The following is a 21,702-nucleotide window of genomic DNA, read 5'->3' as shown; positions in this document are numbered from 1 at the left end:
AGGGACCCGCGGCGGTCTCTCCGCTGCCTCCGCGGGCCTCTGGAGGGCCTCCAGGGACCCGCGGGGGCCTCTCCGCAGCCTCCGCTGGCCTCTGGAGGCCCTCCAGGGACCCGCGGCGGCCTCTCCGCGGCCTTCGCGGGCCTCTGGAGGGCCTCCAGGGACCAGCGGCGGCTTCTCCGCTGCCTCCGAGGGCCTCTGCAGGCCCTCCAGGGACCCGCGGCGGCCTCTCCGTGGCCTTCGCGGGCCTCTGGAGGGCCTCCAGGGACCAGCGGCGGCCTCTCCGCTGCCTCCGAGGGCCTCTGGAGGGCCTCCAGGGACCAGCGGCGGCCTCTCCGCTGCCTCCGCGGGCCTCTGGAGGGCCTCCAGGGTCCCACGGGGGCCTCTCTGCAGCCTCCACGGGCCTCTGGAGGCCCTCCAGGGACCCGCGGGGGCCTCTCCGCGGCCTTCGCGGGCCTCTGGAGGGCCTCCAGGGACCCGCGGGGGCCTCTCCGCTGCCTCCGCGGGCCTCTGGGGGGCCTCCAAGGACCCGCGGTGGCCTCTCCGCCGCCTCCGCCACCGCCGCCGGGTCCCGCGCGCGGGCGGGGAAGGCGGCGAGTGAGGGAGCCAGCGTCCCTGCGCGTGCGCACACCGCCGTGTGCACGCGCAGGGACGCTGGCTCCCTTACTCGCCGCCTTCCCCGCCCGCGCACGCGGCCCGCTGGCTATACCGGGACTTTCTAATGGTCCCGGTATAGCCAGCCCGGGAGCCGGGAATTGGGGGCCAGAACCGGGAAAGTCCCGGGAGACCGGGACGGTCTGGCCACCCTAGGTATATATGATGGCTGAGGCTAAGGTTGTACAGAGTCCTATGACAACTGGTTTCATTAAAGAAGAGGATGATACTGTGCTAGAGAATAAAAGTATGTATCAATCCTTGGTGGGATCTCTGTTATATTTGGCATGCTGGACCAGGCCTGACATTTGCATGGCTGTACATCTACTGAGTCAAAAATGTGCAGAGCCATAACAAAGGGACTGGGTTGCAGCCAAACGTGTACTTAGGTACCTCAAAGATACAGCAGGGCACAAATTGGTAATGAGCACTAATAGTGAGCAGGTTTTGATGGCTTATTGTGATGCAAGTTGGGGGGAAAGACAGGATGGCAGGTCTACCTCTGGCACTGCAATATTTATGTTTGGTGCTCTGATCATCTGGAAATCACTAAAGCAAATGCACATATCTGAGCAGTTGCAAGGCAGAATATTCTGTGATAAGCAATATTGTTATACAAATTGAGTGGTTGAAACAGTTATTGAGTGATCTGGAAATAAAGAATTCAACACCTGTAAATGTGTACTGTGATAGTCCAACTGCCCAACATCTCGCCAATGACAGAGGAATAAAGAGCAGGAGCAAACATATTAGCATCCGATACCAGAATGTAAGGGAGGCTGTTAATAAAGGTTTGGTAATCCTAAAGCACTGTACATCTTCTGAAAATGTTGCTGATGTATTTACAAAAAATATAACAGTTGACAGGTTCCTGATGTTAAGGGAAATATTAATGCTGATGGTCTGAGACCAGAGGAGGGGTGTCAGTATATCCAGTCTACAGGCCACAGCTAGATCTAGATGATCTAAATGACAGCTGAATAAGCTGTCATTGTTCCAGGTTGCATCAGCCAGGATGATGTAATGGGGTAGTGCTTAGTGACTCAGCACTAAGCTGATTGGGTACTGAATTGTATAAATGTACTATATGCCTGTGCTGAGTGTGGTATGTGTATAGTGGATGTGTTGGCGGAGCACTTTGTCAGTCTGTATAAATATTGTAAATAAATCTTGTATATAGTTAGCTTAACAGCAACTGTGTACAGTCTTCCTTCTGCAAGTCTCGAGAAGACCCCACACTAAGCGCAAACATCTTTGACCAACACTAAGATTAAGCATACATCTTTCAGTTTATGTTGGTCATGTTATACTACATATACTCTGGTCTGTATCTGTCATAAACTGTACATAGGATGCTCAATAAGACCAATAAAATCTAGGATTTTGGAACATATTTCTAGACTTCGTTCATCAGTGGAAGGTGCCCCTTTGGTGAATCATATATTGGAAACTGGTCATGATATTAATAAACTAAGATTTTTTTGTCGTACAGACTTTGGATAAATCTAGTTTTAAATGTGGAAATGCTCAAAAGACTCTGTTATAAATAGAAGCCTGATGGATACACTGGTTAAAAACTGTACATCCATTTGGTTTGAATGTGAATAATGGAAGCACAGACCTGGGAGGCTGAGCGATGGCGGTCAGGCCGTGTGTGCGCTCTGAAATGCAGGGACTGCACCACACTGCTGTGCTCATCTATTTCCCTCACCAAGGAGGCACGGGAGGGAGGCCCAAAATAGGCACCCCTGGGCCACAACCTAGGCAGCCACCTAGGGCTGCCTAATGGATGGGTCAGCCCTTACACTATGACATATGCTACTTTGACAATGCTCAAATATTCTATTTTCTTCCTCTAAGAAGTGAAAGTTCTGGCACAAGTTTAACAATATAGTCCTAGAAGAGTTACATCATGTCCAGGCCAATTAAGTCAATGGACTTAGAAGTGTGTAATTCTGCTTAAGTGTGCATTGTAGGCACTAGCATTGTTTTCCCCCATACATGATTTTGTTTCCAGGCTTTCTGATGGCTCTGACTAATATAAAATCAGACTTGGAGACATAAAATGAAGACCTATGCCTTGATAGAGGCTTATGATAAATGTTCAGCTATTTTATTTTTTTAGATTGAAAAGTCTCCAGACTTACTGAATGTTCACTCTTTTTACCTCCAGTTTGTCATTATTTCCATTCTCTGCTACTGCTTCAACACCACTTTTGGAATTCTTGAGGGTCTTCCTGGGAATAGTCACATGGACAATCTTTGTTAATCATTGCAGCATTGTTGAGGGCAAAAAACAGCCAGTTGGGAGTCAAGGCAGAATTTCCTGGATTAGCATTGATTTCACTGTAAGTGAATGAACACTGAACCCCTTTCAAAACTCAAAATGAAGGCACTTTCAAAGCTGATGAATATTTTCACAAAAATGTTTGCCAGTTTAGACTTATCCTTAGATGGACGACTGAATTATAAGCTAAAATCTGAACATGTGAAGCTTGCTTATATTAAGTATTTGCTGTTGTTGAGTCGCACAGTCGAGTCCGACTTTTTGTGACCCCATGAACAAAGTCACACCAGACCCTCCTGTCTTCCACCATCCTCCGAAGTCTGCTCAAATTTGTGTTAGTTACATAAGTAATGCTGCCAAGCAGTCTCATATTTTGCCACCCCCTTCTTCTTTTGCCTTCTGTCTTTCCCAGCATCAGGATCTTCTCCAGTGAGTGCTCCCTTCTCATTTGGTGGTCAAAGTATTTGAGCTTCAGCTTCAGCATCTGACCCTCCAGAGAACAGTCAGGGTTGATTTCCCTTAGGACTGACTGATTTGATCTTCTTGCAGTCCAAGTGATTCTCAAGGTTCTTCTCCAGCACCACATCTCAAAAGCATCTATTCTTCTGTGCTCAGCCTTCCTTATGGTCCAGCTCTCACAGCCATACATTACTACTGGGAATACCATTGCTTTGACCATACAGACTTTTGTTGGCAGGGTGATGTCTCTACTTTTTATTATACTGCCTAGGGTGACCATAGCTGTCCTCCCAAGGAGCAAACATCTTTTAAACTTTTAAAACTTCTATTTAACCAAATAAAGCATACAGAGTTCAAAGTTAACTCTAGACTATGTTTACAAAATTGTTGTACAAAACAAAAAAATCAGTACAAAATTAATACAGAACCCATATCAAGGCCCTATACACCGAACAGGGTCTTACATAAGAAACACATTCAGAGTCTACAAGGCATGTTTTCCCTTAGCCTTAGTAAAAAATAAAGTTTTTATACTTAGGCGGCACTTTACAGTAAGTTAGCATAGTATTTTCCATGAACTCAAAAAAAACCAGAACCATCTTTCAACAAAAACATTATTATAGTGAGGTGTGTCATATTGTTTAATTTGTGAGGCTAGCTTGTCTGTAACCAACACGTTCCAGATTTTAAAAACCAGCTAGATATGGTGAATTTAGTAGAGTTCTTCCAGTTGGATGCAATAACAAATTTAGTCAGTCAATCAGTCACATTTTATTTGTATCCCGCCCTCCCCGACCAAGCGGCTCAGGGCAGCTAACAGCAAAAAACCCTCAATACATACATTATACAATAAATAACATTAAACTACAATTAATTAAAATCCATTAAAATTCTAAAAAACATTAGTGCATTTAGTGCTAAATTCGCTGGCAAGTTTACTTGATAGTTTAGTAGTTTCAGCTGGTGAAGGCCGTTTGGAATAAGATGGTTTTGCAGGCCCTGTGGAACTGTTCAAAGTCCCGCAGGGCCCGCATTTCTTCTGGGAGCTGATTCCACAGCTGTGGGGCCATAACAGAGAAAGCCCGAGTACGGGTACTCTGGAGTCTTACCTCCTTTGGCCAGGTTCTTCCCTGCTGACCTCAGTGCTCTCTGGGGTTCATACGGGGAGAGACGGTCCCTAAGGTAGGCAGGTCCTCGGCCATATAGGGCTTTAAAGGTAATAACCAGCACTTTGTAACGAATCCGGTATATAACTGCTATATTTAGCTGCTAATAAATGCAAACTTGCAAGTTCCTTTTTATTTTGAGATAATACGTCTTTTAATTTCATAGCTACAGTCACAATCTGCAGTGTTCTTGGATCCCAGAAATGTGAAGTCTGTCACTACTTCCATGACTTTCCCTTCTATTTGCCAAGGAGCAATGGTGCCAGATGCCATGATCTAAGTTTTTTTTTATGTTGAGTTTCAAGCCTACTGTTGTGCTCTCCTCTTTCACCCTCAACAAGAGGTTCTTTAGGTCCTCCTCACTTTCTGCCATTAGAGTGGTGTCATCTGCATGTCTGCGGTTGTTGATGTTTTTCCCGGCAATCTTAATTCTGGCTTGTACTTCATCCAGGATGTCATTCTGCATGATGTACTCTGCATATAAATTAAATAAGCAGGGTGACAATATACATCCTTGTCGAACTCCTTTTCCTATTCTAAACCAATCAGTTATTCCATATCCCATTCTGACAGTTGCTTCTTGACCCTTATACAGGTTTCTCAGGAGACATGAGAGACATGTCATGGTCATGTACAGGTTTCTCAGGAGACATGGTACTCCCATATCTTTAAGGACTTGCCACAGTTAGTTGTGATCCACACAATCAAAGGTTTTAACGTAGTCAATGAAGCAGAAACCAACATTTTCCTGGTACTCCCATGCTTTCTCCATAATCCAGCAAGTGTTGGCAATTTGATCTCTAGTTCCACTACCTCTCCAAACCCCAGCTTGAACCTCTGGTAGTTCCTAATCTACATATTGCTGAAGCCTAGCTTGTAGGATCCTTAACATGACCTTGCTGGCATGTGAAATGAGTGCAATGGTGCAATAGTTTGAACATGGTTTGAGCCGCCCTAGGCAAGGAGGGTAAGATACAAATGGAATAAAATAAATAAAATAAATATATAAACATCCCTTGGTTTATATTCCAATCCCCTTCTTTGGGATTGGAATATAAACTGACCTTTTCCAATCCTGTGGTCATTGTTGCGTTTTTCAAATTTGCTGACATAATGAGCGCATCGCTTTAACAGCATCGTCTTTTAGGACTTAATAGCTCAACTGGGATACTGTCATCTCCACTCACTTTGTTGTTAGTAACACTTTCTAAGGCCCATTTGACTTCACACTTCAGGATGTCTGGCTCAAGATCAGCCATTTCACCATTGTAGTTGTCAAGGACATTGAGATCATTCTTGTATAAGTCTTCTGTTTATTCTTACCACCTCTTCCTAATCTCTTCTGCTTCTGTTAGAGCCCTACTGTTTTTGTCCTTTATCAGGGCCATCTTTGCACGAAACGTACCCTTGATTTCTTCAATTTTCTTGAAGAGATCTCTTGTCCTTCCCATTCTATTATTTTCCTCTACTGCTTTTCATTGTTCCTTCAGGAGGGCCTCCTTATCTCTCCTTGCTGTTCTCTGGAAATCTGCATTCAGTTGGGTGAATCTTTCCTTTTCACCTTTGCCTTTCACTTTCCTTCTTTCCTCAGCTATTTGTAATGCCTCATCAGACAGCCACTTTGCTTTCTTGCATTTTTTTTTCTTTGGGATGCCGCGGGTTGCTGCCTTCTGTACAATGTCATGAACCTCCATCCATAGTTCTTCATGTACTCTGTCTATCAACTCTAGTTCTTTAAACCTATTCTTCACCTCTATTGTATATTCATAAGGGATGTGATCAAGGTCAAAACTGAATGGCCTAATGACTTCCCCAGTTTTCTTCAGTTTAAGCTTGAATTTTGCAATGAGTAGCTCATGATCTGAGCCGCAGTCAGCTCTAGGTCTTGTTTTTGCCGACTGTGAGGATCTTCTCCATCTTTGGCTGCAGAGTATATAATCAGTCTGATTTCTGTGTTGATCATCAGGTGATCTCCATGTGCAGAGTCACCTTTTAAGTTGTTGGAAGAGGGTGTTTGCTATGACCATCTTGTTCTCTTGACAAAACTCTATTAGCCTTTGCCTGGCTTCATTTTGTTCTCCAAGGACAAACTTGTCAGTTGTTCCGGTTACCTTTTGACTTCCTACTTTGGCATTCCAGTCCCCTATGATGAGGAGGACATCTTTTTTGGTGTTAGTTCCAGAAGGTGTTGTAGATCTTCATAGAACTGGTCCACTTCAGCCTCTTCTGCATCAGTGGTTGGGGCATAGACTTGTATTAATGTGATGTTGAATGGTTTGCCTTGGATACAGACCAAGATCATTCTGTCATTTTTGAGATTGTATCCCATTACTGCCTTCCTCACTCTCTTGTTAACTATAAAGGCCCTAGCATTTCTTCTATGGGAGTCTTGCCCACAGTAATAGATGTAGTGATCCTCTGAGTTAAATTCACCCATTCCCATCCATTTTAGTTCACTGATTCCCAAGATGTCGATGTTCAGTCTGGCTATCTCTTGTTTGATTACATCCAGTTTACCCTGATTCACAGATCTTACATTACATGTTCCAATGCAGTATTGTTCCTTGCAGCATTGGACTTTCCTTTCTCTATCAGATACATCTATAGCTGAGCATCCTTTCGGCTTTGCCCCAGCTGCTTCACTCTTTCTGTGGTACTCGTACTTGCCCTCCACTCTTCCCCAGTAGTATATTGGGCACTTTCCAACCTGAGGGGATCATCTCCCAGTGTTATATCTTTTAGCCTTTTGTTACTGTCCATGGGGTTTTCTTGGCAAGGATACTGGAGTGGGTTGCCATTTCCTTCTCTAGTGGATTGCATTTTGTCTGGGTTCTTGGCTGAGGCCTGTGCATCTTGGGTGGCCCTGCATAGCATAGCTCACAGCCTCACTGAACTGCACAAGCCCTCTTGCCACATCAAGGCAGCAATCCATGAGAGAGTGTGTGAGTGCACATATGTGTAAAAGTGATGTTTTTCTCTCTTCCTTTGTTTCTTGGCCTCTAGGCCCAGTTATTCAAATGTAATGGTAAAAGGAATAAGATGTACAGCAGTGCTGATGTGAAAGTAGCAAGACGTAAAAGTAGAATCCAGGAGACATCCAGATAGTCTACTGCAGGGATGCTGAACTCATTTGTTAGAAGGTCCAGATCTGACATAAATAGGACTTTGTGGGGTCAAGCCATGTGTATCATAAAATGTAATGGCAGGTAGTAGAGATATAAACTTTTTAAAGGATACAGAGAAACCCAATTATGTATATTATTTTTACTCAAAATGCAAACATGCTTAAAACTCTTGTGATGTTTTGTTTAAAATGGAAAGGTCGTGAATAGTGGGATTTGGCATAGTGATTTTAAAAATAAAACAAGAAAATGTTGTTCACTGATTCCCAAGACGTCGATGTTCAGTCTGGCCATCTCTTGTTTGACTACATCCAGCTTACCTTGATTCATAGATCTTTCATTCCATGTTCCAATGCAGTATTGTTCTTAGCAGCACTGGACTTTCCTTTCACCATCAGAAACATCCACAGCTGAGCGTCCTTCATCTTTGACCCAGCCGCTTCAGTCTTTCTGTGGTTTCTTGTACTTGCCCTCTGCTCTTTCGCAGTAGGCATCTTCTGACCTGAGTGGCTCATCTTCCAGTGCCATATCTTTTCACATTTTGTTACTGTCCATGGGATTTTCTTGGCAAGGATACTGGAGTGGGTTGCAATTTCCTTCTCCAGTGGATCGCATTTTGTCTGGGTTCTCAGCTGTGGCCTATCCATCTTGGGTGGCCCTGAATGGCATAGACCACAGCCTCACTGAATCATGCAAGCCCTCTCGCCATGTCAAGGCAGCAATCCATGAGAGAGAGATTAAGATATACTATTGATCTAATTTGGCCAGTATTCTCTGTTCTGGCTGTCAGCAGCTTTCCAAGTCTCAGGCGATGTTTTTCATATCACAAACTACCTAATTTGTTTTTTGACTGGAGATGCTGAGAATTGGACTTGGGGCCATTGTATGCAAGACAAATGTTCCACCACCAACCAAAGCCCTTCCCCCAATTTATTTTGTCAGTCTAGCTCAGAAAGGCTATTTACCTACAAAGAAAATTGATAAAGTAAATGTTATTGCTGGTCCATTTTGGAAAAAAGCAGAAGAGGGAATCACTGCACTATGGAAACAGATATTATTGAAAGTAACTTTTATAGTTCTCAAGATTTCATTACTTATAAAAGTAGAATATTACATTGGCCTTATTCCAAATGATAGTGAAACTTGCCACTTAACCTGAATGCTTAATCTAACCCAAACCAAGATAATGAAGAACATGACCTTGCCTCCCATGTCGGAATAAAGAGATGGACACCAAGCATTGGTATAAATACTGGGCCACTTTATTAATCATTATAGCAAATGGCAAGGGCACCCAAACTGCGGCCTGGTCAGGGCTAGGGGTCTCACAGACCGCTCCCCTGCCATTTGCGGGTGAGAGACCCAGCCCCCCAGCCAGAGCTGTGTGACACAGCTCCTGCCAGGCCAACCCAGCAGGGAGGCACGCCCCAGAGGGTCCAACCACCAGATGCGTGTCTCAATGGAAGGCCCCCTCTAGTCAAGCCTCCAGGATAGTCTGCATTCTCCCCACCCTGGGTCACCAAACCCCAAGGTTGATCATGCCAGGCCCCTAATTCTCCAAAAGCGGGATGCTTCATGGCCCTCCCCTAGCTGCATAGTACCCTAAACCCTTAAAAACCTGCCACTACTAAGGCCAAGTCTCTACTTAGGGCTTAGCACCCACCAGGAGACCCAAGGCCACCCGCAACCCTTGCCAAATATCTCTCAAGAAAAGCATGTTACCCTTTTCTGAGAGATGTACCCCATCCCCTCTGTAAAGGGCAGGAAATTCCATAGAAATGTCCGAATGAGGTAAGTAGTGGCCCAACCCCCTTTCCAATGCCTTCCTAATTTCCTTATTAGCTTTGTAACATGCCCTCTCAATAGCTGCAGGGTCCCACGCACTGCGCCAAACAAGGCGGGGAAGCATTGCTGACCACATTATAATGGTCCCAGGCCATCATTCCCTAATGCATTGAAAATTTTCCCAGGCCTGCCAGACCAAGGCCTTACCCTTTATTAGCCTGAGATCATTACCTCCCAGGTAAACAATTAAAACCTGAGGAGGAGGGCCCATACTACCCTGGAATAACAAAGGCAGCAGGCCCGGCCATTGAAGGCCCCGGCTCCCCTGCCATTCAATACAAACATATTGGCTGAATCCCAGCTGAGAACCGACCGAAATTGTCAGCGCCTGATGAGCGGCCCAAAACACGTGGCTATGGTCACAGACAAGAACTTGGCTCCTCTGGCCAGGAACAACAGCATCTAAAAAGAAAAAACAGTCAAACAAGAAATAACCAATAACATTCCAACAAACAAGCAAACTTAGGGCCTGAGCAAAGGCCGAACATAAGACTTGTAAGCCGATGAGCACCAACGGCCCAAGCACTGAATGGAAGAAGAAGGGTACCCCAGGGCGGCAGCTGTCGAGGCTGCCCCAATTCTAAAGGAGTGGGTCCTGAACTGCACCCCAGACAACTCCAGCTTGCCTAAAGCCCATGACATCACCACCCAAAAATGATGCTTCATCAATGGGCTACCATCATTGTGGCAAAACAAAAATCCCTCCTTGGGCCCCTGGTGTCACGGGCTGGGGCCAGGCCAGGCGAAGTCCAGGGGCAGTCCAAGGTCTGTAGCTGGGTAGCAAGGAGGGTCCAAAGCGCCAAAACCGAATCACAGTCCAGGTATCGTAGGTCAGAGGTTCAGAAGCCGAAGTCAGGGGGTCCAGAAGTCAATGCCAGAGTCAGAGGGTCCAGAAGCCGAAGTCAGAAGCTGAAGTGGATGCTAGAACGTCAGGTAAGTGATTCCACAAAGCCTTCTCTCAACGCCCACAGCTATATAGCCCTCTGCTGGCTGTTGCCCATTTGGGCTAATTGCTGACTCAGAGGGCAGCCAGGATCCTGCTGAGACTCAAGCACCCTCACTCCAAGAAGGGCCAGAATCCTTTCAAAACTCAGGGCTTAGGGAGCATCTTGCTTGTGAGCGTGCCGCCCTCCTCCGATCCCTGAGGTCCTGACAAAGGCGGTCACGCACACGAGCCACCCGAGAGGGCGAGGCAGGGGGGCTTGGATCTTCTCCAGCAGGAGGCAGGGGCACTGGTGCAGGTGGCAGGGGCACAGTTTCTTCTGCAGGCTCGGCTTCTTCTGCAGGGCCCCCAGCACCCATGACACCTGGACTGCCAAATAAGCAGTCAATGCAGCAACTGGGCACAGCTCTGAACAATTACCCAACTCAAGCACGGTACTTTTTTGAAACTGATCCGTCTTAGAGCGACAGACAGTAATCACCGCATGACCATCAAATAACCTCATAAGAACATAAGAGAAGCCATGTTGGATCAGGCCAACGGCCCATCAAGTCCAACACTCTGTGTCACACAGTGGCAAAAAATTTTATATACACACATACACTGTGGCTAATAGCCACTGATGGACCTGTGCTCCATATTTTTATCTAAACCCCTCTTGAAGGTGGCTATACTTGTGGCCGCCACCACCTCCTGTGGCAGTGAATTCCACATGTTAATCACCCTTTGGGTGAAGAAGTACTTCCTTTTATCCGTTTTAACCTTTCTGCTCAGCAATTTCATCGAATGCCCACGAGTTCTTGTATTGTGAGAAAGGGAGAAAAGTACTTCTTTCTCTACTTTCTCCATCCCATGCATTATCTTGTAAACCTCTATCATGTCATCCCGCAGTCGACGTTTCTCCAAGCTAAAGAGTCCCAAGCGTTTCAACCTTTCATCCTGCAGCAACACATCCTGCACCTCACATCCTGCAGCAACAGAGCCTTACCAGAAACATCATTTCTGGACTGCACCACCAGCTCACTGACTCTAAGGGCCCTGAAAAAGGCTACTAAAGACGTGGCATGAAACAAAGATGCTTCAAAAGAAGAAGCACACACCGTGCCCCAAGCCACCTTCAGACCCCGCAGAATCGACGGAGACATAGGTTTCCGCGTATCTACCTTAGATCCGGCCTTCCTGGCCCACCCCTCCAGAATCTTTCGAAGACGAAAATCAGCTGTTTTTTCCATATAACCCAGCGCCTTACTGGCAAAAGTCAATGCAGACAGGCGCCCCCTAATGGATCGCATGGCCAACCCCTTACCTCAAAGCGAAACACAGTAATGGAGCAACTGCTCCTAACTCAGTCCTAAAGTCTTCAAACTGCCGCACAGCCCGTTCGTAAGACTTCCTGGTGCTAGGCACAATGGCTAGGCTAATCGCTCTGCTGGCCTCGGCTCTCCAATCAGCCATAGCTCCTGGGGCATTGGCACCACCTCTCTGTCAGCATCTGGGGCCAGCTGACGAAACCTTTCCGTCTGTTTACAAGAGAGAGCGTCATCCACCCCGTTGCTTGGCTAAAAGCAAAATGTTAAGCCGCAAACAACGCATAGGGAAGGCCCTCACCAACCTCATAACTCGCCATGATTTGGATGAAAGGGAATTAATGACATGGACTACCGCCATATTATCACACCAAAAATGAACAGTGTGATTGGCCATATCCTTCCCCCACAGCCAAACCGCGACTAAAATGGGCAATAACTTGAGAAACGTAAGATCTCAGTTCACTCCTACCTGCTTCCAGGAGTCTGGCCAGCTATCCATGCACCAATGTCCACGAAAATAGACTCCAAAACCCAAAGACCCCGCAGCATTGGACATGACCTGGAGCTCAGCTTCAAGCCTCATGTCCTCTCTTCAAAAAGAGACTCCATTAAAGGACTCCAAAAATTTCTGCCAAACCCTCAAATCTTCCCTCATGCTGCTGGTAACCCGTGTTCTATGCTGAGGCAGGCGTAACCCTGCCATAGCATCGCAGAAGCTTCTAAGAAAAGCCCTCCCTGGGGCAACCACTTTGTATGCAAAATTGAGGTGCCCAACTAGCTGTTGCAACTTTAGCAAGGTAACCTTCTTTTAAAGAAGAAAGGAAAAAATCCTAGTCCTCAACTCAACTATTTTTTGAAAAGGTACCCTGGACAGCTGTGCTACAGTGTCAATCTCGATCCCCCAAAAGGTCAGCTTTTGGGCCAGACCTTCCGTTTTTTCAGAGCCAAAGGAACCCCAAGCTCTGCCGACAGTTCTATAAAGCCAGGCAGCAGCTACCCACAACACCCAGTCCCATTGGGACCCACAAAAAGGTAGTCATCCAAATAATGAATGACATCCTGTAAACCCACTTTCTCCCGCACAGCCCATTCCAAGAATGTGCTGAAAAACTCAAAAGCTGAACATGATACAGAGCAGCCCATTGGCAATGCTCTATCCATGTAAAATTGACCCTCAAAAGAAAATCCCAAGAGCTCGACATCATCAGGATGCACCGGCAGAAGGCGAAATGCAGATTTAATATTGCATTTTGCCAACTCTGCACCTACCCCGCAGCATCTCACCACGGCTATAGCCTGGTTGAAGCTGGTATACCTAAATGAGCATAAATGCTCAGGAATCCCATCATTAGGTTAAAACAATTTTATTGGTAACATATGGTAATAAATCTATTTCTTACATCTTTAAAAACTTATTTTATCTACCCCATATATTACTTTCTACCCACCCCTCCCCCCCGTTACTTGACCTCCGCCGGTGTTATTTACTTAAAATGCAAATATTTAAAGGTACCCTTAACTATTAAAACAAAAATGTATATTCTTCTTTTTAAAACTTAATCATTATCATAAATTGTCCAATGTCCTTTTATTTTCCACTCTTTTTCTACATATCTTCTAAACCTTTTCCACTCCATCTTTTAAAGAAGAAAGGAAAAAATCCTAGTCCTCAACTCAACTATTTTTTGAAAAGGTACCCTGGACAGCTGTGCTACAGTGTCAATCTCGATCCCCCAAAACTTCTAAATCATAGTCTCTTAATATTCTTGTTAATTTGTCCATTTCACTCCATGTCATAACTTTTACAATCCAATCCCATTTCTCTGGTGTTTTTTCTTGCTTCCACAACTGCACATATAATGTCCTAGCAGCTGAAAGCAAGTACCAAATTACAGTTCTATCTTTTTTTGGAAATTTTTCAATTTGTAATCCCAATAGAAAAGTCTCTGCAACTTTCTTGAGTTCATATCCCAAGATCTTAGAAATTTATTGCTGAATCATCTGCCAATACTTTTTTGCTCTTTCACAAGTCCACCACATATGGTAGAAAGAACCTTCATGTTTTTTTTCACTTCCAACATCTGTCTGACATTTTATTGTTCATCTTTGCCAATTTTTTAGGAGTCATATACCACCTATACATCATTTTAAAACAGTTCTCTTTAATTCTATGACACGTCGAGAGCTTCATAGAATTCTTCCACAAGTATTCCCAAGTTTCCATCTGTATTTCTTTATTTACATTAATTGCCCATTTAATCATTTGAGATTTCACTACTTCATCCTCCGTAGATCATTTCAAAAGCAATTTATATATTTTTGAAATTAATTTTTCATTATCTCCAAGCAGAACTTTTTCCATTTCTTTTTGTTCTTTTCTTATTCCTTCAGTTTTGATATCATTATCCACCAAGCTCTTTATTTGTTGCATTTGAAACCAATCATATTTATTATACAACTCTTCAGCAGTTTTCAATTCTATTTTGCCACTTTGTATTTTTAATAATTGATTATATGACAACCACTTTTCTTCACCTATCTCAGCCATTATTTTTATTACTTCAGCTGGCACTATCCTTAACGGTCTTCATATTTCTTATATTTCATCCATGTATTTAGCAAATTATTTCATATATAATGGTGAGAGAAAAAAAGTCCATCTTCTTTTTTCCAAAATAGAAATACGCATGCCAGCCAAATTTATTTCCGTGACCTTCCAGCACTAAGAGTTTTTTGTTTAACAGCGTTATCCATTCTTTTATCTGCACTAAACAAACTGCTTCCTGATATAATTTTAAATTCAGTAGTTGAAATCCACCTCTCCCTTTTGCATCTGTCAATTTTTTTATTTTAATCCTTGGTTTCTTCCCAGCCCACACAAATTCTGAAATTTTTCTTCACCATTTATCAAATTGTTTACTATCTTTCACAATGGGAATAGTTTGAAACAAATACATTATTCTTGGTAGAATATTCATTTTAATTGCAGCTATTCTACCCAGCAGTGACAAATTAAGTTTATTCCATTTTAACATATCTTCATCCATCTTACGCCATAGCTTCTCATAATTATTTTTAAACAGATCAATATTCTTCATTGTTATCTCCACACCTAACTATTTTACCTTGGAGATGACTTCACAGCCCGTTAGTCTCTGCAATTCTTGTTGCTTATTTATTTGCATATTTTTGCATAGAAGTTTTCATTTTTCTTTATTAATATAAAGTCCTGCCAACTCCCCATATTCTTGTATTTTGGCTAACAACAAAGGTGTGACTTGTATGGGGTTTACATTTATAAACATTATATCATCTGCAAATGCTCTGTATTTGTAAGTAAATCCTTTTATTTTGAATCCTTCTATTTCTTTTTCTTCTTGAATCTGCATCAGTAATATTTCAAGAGTCATTATAAACAACAATGGGGAAAGTGGACAACCTTGTCTTATGCCTTTGCTGATAATCATATCTTCTGTAAGATCTGCATTTATACATAGCCAATATACATGTTGTTCAGTGTATATTGCTTTTATCATAAAGCTTTCTCCCAGCTCCATTTTCTCCATTACTGCAAACATAAAGTCCCAATTTAAAATGTCAAATGCTTTCTCTGCATCCGCAAAGAATAATGCTACTTCCTTTTCTGGATGTCTTTCATAATATTCTACAATATTTACAACAGTTCTGATATGGTCTCTTATTTGCCTTTTGGGAAGAAACCCCGCTTGATCTTCCTTTATAAAATTTATCAAATGTTGTTTAAGCCGTTCTGCCAAAATTCTTGTATATATTTTACAGTCATTATTTAATAGAAATTGGTCTATAATTTTTTACATTTGTGACATCTCTATCTTCCTTAGGTATCAATGAAATAATAATAATAATAATAATAATAATAATAATAATAATAATAATAATAATAATAATAATAATAATAATAATAATAATAATAATAATAATAATAAACTTTTATTTATACCCAGCCTTCCCCGCCTGGGCAGGCTCAGGACGGCTAACAAGAAATAACAGCTTCCTTCCATGTGATTGGTATTTTTCCTTTTGTTCTTATCATGTTCATCAACTTCTGCAATTTCAGTGTTAACTCATCTTTAAAGGTTTTAAAATATTTAGCTGTATATCCATCTGGCCCAGGTGCTTTTCCATTTTCCATTGCATTAATTGCTGCTTCAAGTTCTATTTTTTCAATTGGATCATTCAAAACTTTTCGCATATTTTCAGTTAAGGGTTCTATTTTTATCTTTTGTAAATATTCATCCATCTTTACTTTCTTTAGTTTAACACCTTTAAACAACTTGCCATAGTACTTAAAATTCTCTTTTTATTCCCTCTTGGGTAACCACCTCTCTTCCATCTACCACAATTTTATTGATAATTTTATTTTCTCTCTTTTTCTTCAGTTGCCAAGCCAAATACTTTCCAAGGTTTATTTGCTCCCTCAAAAGATTTCTGCTGCAGTCTTTTCAAATTCCATTCCAATTCTTTATTTAACAAATGTCTCATTTGCATTTGTAATATTGTAATTTCCCTTATAAGTTTCTTTTTCTCAACTCCCCTTCTTTTTTCTTTATTTCATTTTGAATGTTCAACAACTGTTTTTCTTTTCCTCTCTTATCTTTATTATTCAAAGTAATCAATATTCCTCTCATTACTGCTTTATAGGCATTCCAGACCGTCTGAAATTCTATATCCTCTTTGTTATTCATTTGAAAGAAAGCTTTCGTTTCATTTTCTAGATATGTCACTATTTCTTTATTCTGTAGCAAATCTTCATTCAATCTCCATCTTCTCAACTTCTTAGACAATTTTGTAATCCACATTATTGGGTTATGATCAGCCACAATTTTGGGTAAAATCTCTATTTTCCTTGGGAAAAAAATTGTGTCTTGCTGAATAAAAAGTATAGTCCTGAACTTCAGGGTTAAATTTCCTCCATATATCTTCCAAATGTTCTTGTTTGACCAATTCAAAAAAAGTCTTTGGCAATTTTCCATCTTTGCCGTTATATTGTTTCCATCCAGACCTGTCCAATGAGTTTTTAACTGTTCTATTAAAATTTCCCATTAACAAAACTTGGTCATAAGTCAGTTCATCAAGCTGTTGTATAATGTTATAGCAGCGCCCGCCTCACGGCCTTACTGGATCTCTTACTATCAGTCTCTTCGGGGTATTTTACTTTTGTTCTCTGATGGAAATAGAATTCACTTCATAGGGGACCACAGCAGCTTTGTTTGTTTTTCCCAAAAATATAGGCTCCAGAGAAACTTTAACGCAAACCACAGATTTTATTTTAAACACAAAGTCTTTAACTTGGGGATATGGGAGATATTTACACAGACTAACACGTTGTTCAGTTGTTTCAGGCTTTACAATAACTTCTTCCTTCTTGAGTCTCTCAGTTTCAGTTCACAGTTTCCCTATATCTTGCTCTCTCCACCTCTAGCAAAGGCTGGCCTCTTGGGTATGATGTGCCCAGGTCTCACTAGTCGACTGGAGCCACCACTACCAGCCCTTCAGACTTCTTAGACCCACACCTGCTCCCTCAACCACCTTTCTAGTTCTTCAGAGATGTATATAGGTGTCTGTGACCGTCCAGGTCTTGACTAACTCACACTTGTTCCTCACACACACAGCCCTCTTGGCTGGTTTTGTCGAGCTTGTAGTCTCTGGAAGACTTTCCCGCCACTGTCTCAAGCTCCTTCACAGAATCAGCTGCCCTCTCAGCCTCGGTCAGGCACGAACTGACCCACTCAGTCTCTGTCAGGCTCCAACTCTGACAGACTTCTGACAGGCACCAACTCTGTCAGACACCAACTGACTGACTGACTGCCTCAGCAGTTTCTGTCACTCAACCACTTTCCCTCCCTGAGAGCTTCAAGCCCTTTGCCCCCACCCTCAGGTCACCTGATGCAGGCCCTGTGCATCTTCAGTTTCTGCTTAACCCCTAGCTTTCCGTCACAAATGTCTTTTAAAAAAGCATCCTTTGCGCCATTAGGCGCATACAATCCCAATAACAACGGGTTTTTTTCCATTTAATATTATCTCTACTGCTACAAATCTTCCATCTTTATCTTTAAACACTAATTTTGGCTCCAATTCTTGTTTAATATAAAAAACCACTCCCCTTTTCTTCTGTTCAGCCAATGAAAAAAATTCCACTCCCAATTGTTTGTTCCATAAAAATTTATAATCCTTTTGTTTAATATGCACTTCTTGCAAACAAATTATATTACAATTTTGTTTCTTAATCCACTGAAATGTTGCCCTTCTTTTTTGTGATGAATTTAGTCCATTAACATTCCAAGACAATAATTTGTAATCCATCATGGTGCAAATTCTTTATTTTCTTGAAAAAATCTACACATATCCTGTGCATTTGTAATTCTTTTTCCCTGGAGTTCAAAACTCAATCCTTCAGGTATTATCCCCCTAAACCTCATTCCATTGTCTCTCATTTTTTCTGTCAACTTTTTATATGTTCTTCTATCATTTATCACTTGCCTTGGCAGCTCCTTCATGATTTTCACTCCACTGCCTCCCACTATCAGTGTCTTTTCTAAATTTTTATTCATGATTCTTCCCACCATTTCCTTTATCATAAATCTTATGACAACATCTCTTGGTAAGTTATTTGTCTTGGCATTATGTGAGTTCACTATATGTATAGTATATGTATAGTCATACATGTTTTTAGTCTCTTCAGGGTTTTCCTCTAAAAATTCTGCAATTATTTTTATTATAAATTCCTTTAAATCACCATCCTCCTTTTCAGTTACTCCTCTCAGATGTATCTGATTCTCCATCAATTTGCAGTCATGGATTGTCACTTTTTCTTGCATTTTCAACAAGGTGGAATCATATACATTCATTCTGCCTTCTACCTCCTGCACTTTCTTAGATGTTTCCTCAGTTTCCTTTCTGAGATCTTCCATGTCTTTTCTAATCTCTGCAATAATTTCTTTTTTCATTTCATTTATCATCTCTCTCACCCCTTTCATCATTCTGGTCTCCATTGCCTCTAGTTGGTCCTGCATTTTTTCAAATAAAGTAGCCCTTGTACGGGGCTGCTTGTGTTCAAACATTTAAAAAACAGTGAAAATTTGGACCTCACCAATTTCCAATTCGACTATCAGGTTCAAAAAAATAGGACTTGCCCTTTACAACAAGCCCAATTTCGCCATCCTCGGAGCTCCCAAAGTCAAGATATTTATTTTTAAAGTTTTTAAATTTTCCAAAACGGCAGCCGCAACTTTTTACTGCTCCCTACAATTTTCCCCCCTTTTAAAAATGTCCAAGGTCCACACAAATAATATGACCAATAGTATTTATCTTCTTACCCTCTTCTCAGTTAACTCCAACAATTTTTAATGTCCCAAATTCTTTAAAAACATTGTTTTTATTTTGACCTCCCAGCAATGGCTGTCGATGTTTCTCAATGGTATATATTCCTAGAGTAGGTTTTCCTTCCGCTACTTCCTGCTTTTGTTGCCGCAAAGTCTCATTCACACAGGTAAGGAGATCTCACGATACTTGACGTACTTCCTGTCTTGCTTAAATGTGCTGCAGGTCTGTGATGATGTGACAATTGTTGCTCTTTTTCAAAACCACAAGTAGACTAAACAATAAATTCCTTTCCACTTTTTAGCTCTTTTTAACACTGTCCTTTATATTTAAAAAGTCCAAATTTCATCTCTTCCTCCCCTCTTCTTCCAGACTTTCTAGATTCTCCTTTCCCACCTTTTAAATTTACTTCATTAAGCTGTAAAAAGTTCCAGAATGAAAGATAGTAATCTGTACCTTCTCTTCCAATTATTCTCACCGGTCTTTCAAAGCTTTAGATGTTTAGCAAAGTCCAAGAAGGTTATGATCCTGTCAAGCTTATGTCAAATAAATGACTCTGAAAGCTTCTGCAGATGATGAAAATGCAACTCTTCCCGGAGACCCCTCAAAGAAGCCCCCCCTCCCCCCGGGACTCCCTTTTAGCCAAGGTAAATCTCCTTAAAGTTTCCTGTGCATATCTTGGACTAATCTCTAACCGAGAAAAGTAGGCAGTAGGCATTGAATTGCCTTCCACTACCCCGAACAGAAGCTCCAGCCTGCTCCTGTTATGGGAAGCAGCTCAGCTCGACATTTTCCTCCCCCGGAAGTCAGGAATCCCATCATTAACAGACTTCCCTCTGGGGAAGGAAAGATGGTGAATCAAATGAAATTCACCTGGCACCTTTTTAAGCACAACACACAAAGGGGAAACCCTAAGGTTAGACACTGGAGGATGGGGAAAAGGGCCCAAAATCCTACCCTCAGCCAACTCCTTGGCAGTCTTATCTCTAACAACCTGCTCTCTTAATGGAACTAAGATTCCCAGACATAAATGGGACTCGAGGCCCCTGAAAAGGGATCCTAAAACCAACCTTAAAACCCTCCAGCAAGTAAACGCTGTCTGCCCTTCTCAGATACCTAGACAGCCAAAGTTCAAGAGGACCCCCGTTATTGGACTGGGTCCCTTTTCCAGCCTGATAGGTTCCTCCCCCCACCCCCAGGCTTCTTTGAATTTTTGCACCCCTGGGCTTTCAGGCAATTGTTAAAGGAGTGGGACCTACCACACATGGGGCATTCATGCTTGAATTGGCAAGTCTTCCTTCTACACACTCCCTGAGAACCAAATTCCCAAAAGAGCAGGCGGGATTGAACCGCCTGCCCTGCTGAATTGCGGGGAGAACCTGATGGCACTGAGGAGGTTGCAGATGACCTATTCACCAAATGACCGCTATCAGAGCAGTCACCTAAATATGGCCGTGCCGGAGACATGACCTGCAGCCACAGCTGCTGATGAATACGGTGCCACTGAAGTGAAGGATACAAGGCCGCCCTCATTTGAAACTCCTCATCATACTGCAGCCAGGCGGGGCCACTAAAGGTCATGTACCCCTTGTAGATAATGTCCAAGTATTGGATAAGGGCAGCTGCCCTCCAAGGCTGTGCCCGAGCAATCCCTGCAGTGTAAATAAAAGACCCTGGAAGCCAATTAGCCCAGGTCCGATCCATTTTACGCTTCTTTAACTTTAACTTTTCATCTAACTCCTCTTTATCCTTTTTTTCCATCTCCCAGAAAAGGAGGGAAAAAATGTCTACGTATTCTCCCTTTAATTTTTTTTCCCTAGTTGCAGGGAGCAGATGTTCCCCCCAAAGGCAAGGCTACATCCCCGAAGGGCAATGCAGTAAAAGGGACCATCCCATAAGCTGAAGGGGTGCCCCATTGCCCACAAAGGAGCCTGCCATACCTTGCTGCCCCACACCCAGCCAAGCCCACAAGAGTCACATTGTCCATTTGGCCAGGCCCAATTTGAGAACGAGCCTGACCCAGAAGGGGTGGCCAACCCAGAATTCATAGCAGGAATGCCCTGCCCAGCAGACAAGGCAGTACCCCAAGTTCCCCGTGGCCAAGTCTGCCCAGCATAAGACTGCCAGCTTTCCCCGGCCTTACCAACAACTCTAGCAGGAACCAGCAACTATCCAACTCCAAGGTTTCCTGAAGATGACCCAGCCCCACATCTGGACCGCCGGGACCCAAGGCACTGCCAGGGAATGCACCAGATCTGCCCTCAAGGATAGACAGTCTGGTTAGTATGTTTGCTTGGACGCCCTATTCTTCTCCATGCCTTCTGAAGAAGGAATACCCGCAGCCTTTGCAGAATATTGTCATTGATAGCCACATCGCCCTCATCGTCAGGAGCCTTAGGGGCCTTAGGCGCCGGCTTCTTCCCCTTAGACCTCCCAGACCCCTTTCCACCAGACATCTTGCGAAGGTACTTGCTCAAAATGGCTTCCCACAAGAGCCACATAAAATAGCCACCCTCCCTTAACAAAGAAAGGGACTAAAATGGCCACCCACCTTAACAAA

This window comes from Heteronotia binoei, chromosome 2, assembly GCF_032191835.1.
Source record: "Heteronotia binoei isolate CCM8104 ecotype False Entrance Well chromosome 2, APGP_CSIRO_Hbin_v1, whole genome shotgun sequence".
Taxonomy (NCBI): Eukaryota; Metazoa; Chordata; class Lepidosauria; order Squamata; family Gekkonidae; genus Heteronotia; species Heteronotia binoei.
This window is presented reverse-complemented; position numbering follows the sequence as displayed.